The sequence below is a fragment of the Octopus bimaculoides genome, chromosome 2, assembly GCF_046866305.1.
Source record: "Octopus bimaculoides isolate indiv1 chromosome 2, ASM4686630v1, whole genome shotgun sequence".
Lineage (NCBI taxonomy): Eukaryota > Metazoa > Mollusca > Cephalopoda > Octopoda > Octopodidae > Octopus > Octopus bimaculoides.
In genome coordinates this window covers 62,349,290-62,356,163 of record NC_142929.1, presented here as the reverse complement: position 1 = coordinate 62,356,163, position 6,874 = coordinate 62,349,290, and the positions used below count along the sequence as shown (strand labels likewise).

General features: G+C 36.3%; 1 long non-coding RNA gene across 1 annotated transcript in view; it reads left to right on the top strand.

The window, feature by feature from the left end:
• The first annotated feature begins 376 nt into the window (after nucleotides 1-376).
• LOC149137089 (uncharacterized) overlaps nucleotides 377-6,874 on the top strand; it is an 18,702-nt gene continuing 12,204 nt past the window's right edge. Inside the window, exon 1 of the long non-coding RNA XR_016239230.1 lies at nucleotides 377-671. This is a non-coding gene — a long non-coding RNA (uncharacterized LOC149137089). The remainder of the gene's footprint in view (nucleotides 672-6,874) is intronic.

Here is a 6,874-nt window from a genome sequence, read left to right as displayed (position 1 = left end):
GGATTCTGTGTGTGCATGCACGTGCACACGTGCGTGCATGTGTGTGTGTGTGCATGCATGTGGTGGGGGAGAAAAAGAGACAGAGAGAGAGAAAACAAAACAAAACGGTTCAAAATGGAGTTTTTTAAAAACTTTATTTGCATTTACTTAATTGTTTTCTCAGTTTCATGATTTTCAAAAGTAGCATGAAATGAATGGACCCAGGAGCTATGCTGTATTTGCCATAACTGTGAGCAGTGTTTAAAAAAATGTTCTCCTTTTAGTGGGGAGATTATGGCTGAAATCGTCATCAGTTGAGGTACAGTTTAGTCACAAACTGGTCACAAGGTCATGGAGTCATGTGACAATATGACTGACAGCTGCACTAAACTTAAAGTTGTGTTTGTCTAATGAATGCATCATGTGATAGCATGAATAACAGCTATTCATTATTCCCATGTTTCAGGTCATGGACAATAATTACACCAAAAGTCAAAACTGTATTAAATCAGTGAATGTGTCATATGATAGTGTGAACAACAGGTGGTTAGATTAAAGATCTAGCTTTATTACTTGTATGCAAATAATAGTTAAGTTGTGCATAAGATTGTTTACATGCTTGTGTGCGAGAATGCGAACTACAATAGTGTAATGTCACTGTTCAATATTTTGTTACAGCTTACTTAGTCATGGTTTGTACATTTTTTAAACACTATTTTCTTTATTTCTCCATATTATAGGTTCAATCCCACTGTATGACACTTAGGCAGATGTATTTTACTATAGCAAGCAGGAAAGCAGACAAATTACTAATCCTTTCAGGGAAATATCCCTGCTTGATATGTAGAAAAGGTGTAAGTAGAAACTCCATAAAGTGTACCCAAGACAAGCTATGAACACTTAAGAGGTGCAGTAGAATCTTGGGAAGGTTAAGAGGGAAAGTAGTTTTTGTGTGTGTGGCAGATGTGCAGGAACAATACAGACTGAGAACCCACAGGTAATGTATTTCCTCAAATGCCTAGGGTGATCCTTAGAGGTAATAGATAGTTTCCATCACTAAGTGACCAAATTAGCAGTGGAGGAGGATGCTCTAGAAGTGTATTTACTAGAATAAGAACCAACTGAGCAAAGTTGTTGGTAACAAAGGAACTCTCCCTCAGAATGAAAGGAAGATTGTATGAACAGTTATGCTACATGGTATCAAAACGTAGTTTGTGAATGCTGAGGACATGCAAAGGCTAGAAAGAAATGAAGCCAGAATACTCCACTGGATATGCAATGTTGGTGTGCATGTTCAACAAAGTATAAATGTCTTCAGAAGAAAATTGGGTATAAGGAACATTAGATGTAGTGTGAAAGAGAGAAGACTGCACTGGTATGGTCATACGGATGAAGACAGTTGCATAAAGAAGTGTTGATCTCTAAATGTGGCAAGAACCTGTGGAAGATGAAGACCTAGACGTGAGATAAAGTGGCGAAAATTGATCTTCAGATGTTGAGCTTTACAGAGAAGATGACAGAGGATCAAGATGACAGAGGATCAAGTTGACAGAGGATCAAGATGACAGAGGATCAATATGACAGAGGATCAATATGACAGAGGATCAAGATGACAGAGGATCAAGATGACAGAGGATCAAGATGACAGAGGATCATGATGACAGAGGATCAAGATGACAGAGGATCAAGATGACTGGTGATTTGTTGTACTTGAGAAAACTTGTCCAGTGAAGTAAAATCGAGGCCATAAAGGCAGGCTTATACCTATGCTTCCGACGAACCTCTTCCACACAACTCAAACACTTCCCCAATTCCCTCCACCCATGTTCACCACTCACTGTGTTCCCCTCCCCTCTATCTCTCACTCTCCCTTCTCACCATCACAAACCCACCTATAAACTATTTGTCCCTGTCAAATCTTTTCCCCCTCAACCTATTCTCCTAATACCCATTCCCTCTACTTATATCCACTCACTACAGTCCCTCCCCTCCATCTCCCACTCTCTTTTCTGCCTCATGAACTTCCCCACCAACTCACCCTACCCAATCCTTGATTCCACATCACTTATACACACATCCCTGTAACTTCTGTGTACCCCATCACATCTTCACCATCTTTTCTCTCTCCACTCTCTCTTCCCTCTCTCTCTCTCTCACTTCACTCTCTTTCCTCGCTCTCTCGCTTTCTTCTCTCTCTTCCCTCTTTCTCTCCCTCTTCACTCTCTGTCCTCTCTCTCTGTTTCTTCTCTTTCTCTCCACCTCCTCCCCTCTCTCATTTCCCTCTTTTTCTCCCTCTTCACTCTCTTTCCTCTCTCTCTTTCTTCTCTCTCTCCCTCTCTCTTCCCTCTCTCTCCACTCTCTCTTTCTTTCTTCTCTCTCTCCCCTCTCTCTTCTCTCTCTCCACTCTCTCTTCCCTCTTTCTCTCCCTCTTCACTCTCTTTCTTCCCTCTCTCTCCACTCTCTCTTTCTTTCTTCTCTCTCTCCCCTCTCTCTTCTCTCTCTCTCTCCACTCTCTCTTCCCTCTTTCTCTCCCTCTTCACTCTCTTTCTTCTCTCTCTTCCCTCTCTCTCCCTCTTCACTCTCTCTCCCTTCTCTCTTCCCTCTCACTCCACTTTTCTCCCCCTCTCCCTCTCCCTCTTTCCCTCTTTCTGGGAAAGATGATGATGATGATGATGATGAAAAACAGAAGAAAGAGAAGAGTCAAAGAAGAAAGCGAAACAATGGTTTAATCAATGCATGCTTCTTCATCTGCTAAAGCCAAGGCAGTCTTTTGAAGTTCAAATTCAAGGCATCTGGAAAGTATTCCATATTCTAAACTTATTCTTGGTACCAGCCATTTTCTCCTTTCTTTTTCTTTTATTTTAGTGTATATGTGCATACATACATACGGTGAATTTTAATGTTACCCATGACTTTTGCAATATATATACAAATTACCTTGTTGACTATTGTTACATTTTAATTTCTCATAAAAGTGTTATGTTGAAATTGGGTGGTTCCATTTTTTTGGTATTCACAGAAGTGATTAAAGCAAATGGAGAAATGAAAAAACAAAAAAATTCCCACATTATTTCTATTGTTCTTTAAATTCTCAGTCTTCCTTAGTCTCTCTGTCTTCCTTATTCTCTCTTTCTTCCTTATTCTCTTTTTTTCTTTATTCTCTGTCTCTCTTTCTTCTTTATTCTCCCTTTCTTTCTTATTCACTCTTTCTTCCTTCTTTTCTTTCCTATCCTTTCTGTCTTCTTTATTCTGTCTTTCTTCCTTCTTTTCTTCCCTATTCGCTCTGTCTTCCTTATTTTCTCTTTCCTTCTTATTCTCCCTTTATTCCTTACTCTCCCTTTTTTATTCTGTCTTTCCTCTTTATTCACTCTTTCTTCCTTCTTTTCTTCCCTATTCTCTCTGTCTTCTTTATTCTCTCTTACCTCTTTATTCTCTCTTTCCTCTTCTCTCTTTCTTCCTTTTCTTCCCTATTCTTTCTTTCCTTCTTATTCTCTCTGTCTTCTTTATTCTTTGTTTTCCTTATTCTCTCTTTATTCCTTATCCTCTCTTTCTTCCTTATTCTCTCTTCTTTATTCTCTCTTTCTTCCTTTTCTTCCTTTTTCTCTCTGTCTTCCTTATTCTCTCTTTATTCCTTATCCTCTCTTTCTTCCTTATTCTCTCTTCTTTATTCTCTCTTTCTTCCTTTTCTTCCTTTTTCTCTCTGTCTTCCTTATTCTCTCTTTATTCCTTATCCTCTCTTTCTTCCTTATTCTCTCTTTCTTCCTTTTCTTCCTTATTCTCTCTGTCTTCCTTATTCTCCCTTTATTCTTTATTCTCTTTTTATATTTAATTTAAAAGGAAGACAATAACTTCACTACATATTACTTAAATAGAGATGTCTAGTTGTTAGACCATACTGATGTAGCACAATACAGCAAAAAGCATGTTTATGGCTACAGATATAGAGAAAAATGCGAAATATTAAATACATTCAGATTTAATTGTATAAATATAATACTTTAAAACAATTTTTTGTCATTTCTTCACTTCACATGCTTCTACAAAAAGACAAATAGAATTACACAATTAATCAATATTTGTGTGTGTGCATGTGCGTAAATATACACACATGCAGACACACACACATACATACATGCATACATGCACACATACACGCATATATGTTTGTGTGTGTGTGTGTGTGTGTGTGTGTATAAGATTGATTTATATTTTTCTTAATTCAATTTGAATGAAAAGTCTTTGTTTGATACCCTTTGATAGTGATCTACACTAAATATTGGCATTTTCTTAGCAATAAACTTTTCTATTGAAATTAATCTAAACACTACTTAACAATATAAGTGTAATGCAAAATATTGAAATTAGATTATTATTATTATTATTATTATTATTATTATTATTATTATTATTATTATCATCATTATTATTATTATTATTATTATTATTATTATTATTATTATTATTATTATTATTATTATTATTATTATTATTATTATTATTATTCAGTTGTTTTATTTTTATAACGTGCTTTCACTTCACTACCGAGCACAGCTCTGTGTGCCTTGGGTATGTGCAGTGGTTTGCTGTGATGCTCTTATGGTTACTGTATTGAAAGTGTTTTGCGTACGATGTGTGCAGTGCCCAGTAGTGCAATTTTCTGTATGTTATATATATTTGTAAGTCCTCGCGTTTTCGTTATGTATTTGTCTGAATATTTTTTTATTATACCTAAGGCACCTACTATGATAGGAATTGTTTCTGTTTTTAGATTCCACATTCGAGTTACCTCTATTTCCAGGTCTTTGTATTTTGAAAGTTTCTCCATTTCTTTTAGGGAAACGTTGTCATCTGCTGGTATTGATACATCAATTAGAAAGCATTTTTTGCCTTCATGATCTTTGACAACTATATCTGGTCTATTGGCCTTAATTTCTCTATCTGTGTGTATTGGCATATCCCAGAGTATGGTTGCTTTCTCGTTTTCTGTGACCTTTTCTGGCGTGTGTTTATACCATCTTTTTTCTGTTGTTATTCCATAGTGTTGGCATAGCTTCCAGTGTATATAGGTCCCAGCTCTGTCATGTCTGTGAATATATTCCTTCTTAACCAGGACTGGGCAGCCAGAGATAATATGATTTATTGTTTCTTGTCCATCGCCACATATTCTGCAGTTACTTGTTATGTTTCTTTATTATTATTATTATTATTTTATGTTTGACTTTTGTTTTGCATTTGTACAAGTTGGATCCAAGTCTCACCCAGAGACCTCAAGAGACAACAAGTTAGAAGTTCATGCAGGTGTTATGCCTAGGGTACCATATATTTGGATTTGTACAGTTTTGTTCAAGTGAATGTTTAAGAAACCATAAGAAAATTATGTGTTTGCTTTAAAATTTGAGATCACATAGACAGTATTTTACGTAGGATATGGGCAGTTCCCATGAGCACTATCTTTTGAACTTCAGCCATTTTGGGGTTTCCTGGAATCTGATCTAGGTAGTAATCAGCCCGTTTCGTTATTATTATTATTATTGTTGTTGTTGTTGTTGTTGTTGTTGTTGTTATTATTATTATCCAGAGGAATGACTGTGTAGTAAGAAGCTTGCTTCCCAAGCACATGGTTCTGGGTTCATTCACATTGCATGGCACTTTGGACAAGTCATCTTCTACCATATTATTATGTGAGAAAACAATGCATGCCATCAAAGTGACTCTGGAGTACAAATATATGAAGCCCAATATATCCATCATAACTACCTGTCTGATGAGGGTACACCAGGCCCAAGCATCACAACTATGTGTGTGCAACATGGTGATCTCATATCAAGATAAACAGTGCATAACCTTGTAAGTGGGACCCAGTTAGAATTTTCTTCAAGTTGAGTAGCCCATCCTGCTCTAAAGGTCCCTAAATGAGGGTTGTTTAAGAATGATGAATGAAACATCCATGTAGCTAGAGGTGAATTATTCAAACCCCAAAGAATTCCTCTCAACATATAGCTATGATACTCCCCAACTACTTCTGCTCGTGATCAGAAATGCACTTATTGTCAAGCACCAAGAGGTCTGTTCAACTGGTTAAGGTCATGCAATTGACAAGCAAATCTGTAGTACTGAGCAGAATATTTGCTGTAGCCCGTCTTTTACCCCATGACAAAATATGTACATAATAACACTTCCAAATCAGTTAAGAACAGAAGCCATGAGAACCAGTGCCTGGTACTGCATCAGGGCATTTATTATTATTATTATTATTATTATTATTATTATTATTATTATTATTATTGTTGTTATTATTATTATTATTATTATTATTATTATTATTATCATTACCTCTGCCGTAGTGAAGGCAGAGGTATTGTTTTCAGTCGTGTTTGTCTGTCTGTGGACAAGATATCTCAAGAACAGCTGGATGGATTCGAATGAAACTTTCAGAGATGTTTGGCCTCATGACTGGTATGAAGTGATTAGATTCTGGGGTTGATCCAGTGCCAGACAAGGATTCTGGATTATTTTTCCTGTTTTTTTTTTCACTTAATTTCTTGAACGTGGTCAGGTTCATTTTTAGTATTCTCGTTTGTGAGAGCAGTCGAGTTATTTCAGATATTCTCATTTTAAAAATCATCTCCAGCTAATCATTGAGAAGACATTGGTGTTGCCTTGGTGGAGGTTTGCACTCTCTGAGTGCTCTTGTTATTATTATCATAATTATTATTATTACAATTATTATTATTATTCCCCCGAGATTGATTTTTGCCTTTCATCCTTTTGGGGTCGATAAAATAAGTACCAGCTGAGCACTGGGGTTGATGTAATCAACCTACCCTTTCCCTGAAATTGCTAGCCTTATGCCAAAATTTGAAACCATCATTATTATTATTATTATTATTGTTGT